The sequence below is a fragment of the Budorcas taxicolor genome, chromosome 11 (genome assembly GCF_023091745.1).
Source record: "Budorcas taxicolor isolate Tak-1 chromosome 11, Takin1.1, whole genome shotgun sequence".
In the NCBI taxonomy this organism is placed as follows: Eukaryota; Metazoa; Chordata; class Mammalia; order Artiodactyla; family Bovidae; genus Budorcas; species Budorcas taxicolor.
This window is the reverse complement of record NC_068920.1, coordinates 88,792,502-88,793,537: the sequence shown is the minus strand read 5'-3', so window position 1 is coordinate 88,793,537 and position 1,036 is coordinate 88,792,502.

Genomic DNA, 1,036 nt, shown 5'->3' with positions numbered 1-1,036 from the left:
GAGAGCTGCAGTGGAGCCAGAGTTGCTTGCGCTATGGCTTCAGGTCTGCAACTGTAGGCTGGTGATCTCAGGAGATTTAGGTAGGCGTGTTAAGGAGAGTGTGTGAGAGGTGGCGAGGGTTCCTAATCCTGGTTTTCCTGGTCACCAGTGGGTGGTCTTGGGCCCAGCTAAACGCCCCCAAAATGTGTATAATATTACCTGTTTCAGTAGGCTGTTGTTATTTAGTCTCTAAAGTGAAAGTGAAAGTGAAGTCGCTCAGTCCTGTCCGACTCTTTGCCACCCCCTGGACTGTAGCCTACCAGGCTCCTCCGTCCATGGGATTCCCCAGGCAAGAGTACTGGAGTGGGTTGCCATTTCCTTCTCTATTTAGTCTCTAAGCGGTATCCAACTCTTTGTGACCCCATGGACTGTAGCCTGGTGGGCTCCTCTGTCCATGGGATTTTCCAGGCAAGGATACTGGAGTGGGTTGCCATTTCCTTCTCCAGGATCTTCCCAACCCAGGGATTGAACCTACATCACCTGCACTCTCAGGTGAATTCTTTACTACTGAGCCACCAGGAAAGCCCCCAGTGGACTGTTCAGTTCAGTTGCTCAGTCGTGTCCGACTCTTTGCGACCCCATGAATTGCAGCACGCCAGGACTCCCTGTCCATCACCAACTCCCAGAGTTCAGTCAGACTCACGTCCATCGAGTCAGTGATGCCATCCAGCCATCTCATCCTCTGTCGTCCCCTTCTCCTCCTGCCCCCAATCCCTCCCAGCATCAGAGTCTTTTCCAATGAGTTAACTCTTCGCATGAGGTGGCCAAAGTACTGGAGTTTCAGCTTCAGCATCATTCCCTCCAAAGAAATCCCAGGGCTGATCTCCTTCAGAATGGACTGGTTGGATCTCCTTGTAGTCCAAGGGACTGTTGCAAAGATTAATTAACACATAAGAAAGCTCTTGTAAAGTTACTGGGCCAGTGCAAACACTACGTTTGTATTTGCTATCACCCTAAATCCATGAAGGCAGTGAGACACTGCTGGTATGCCAAGCTC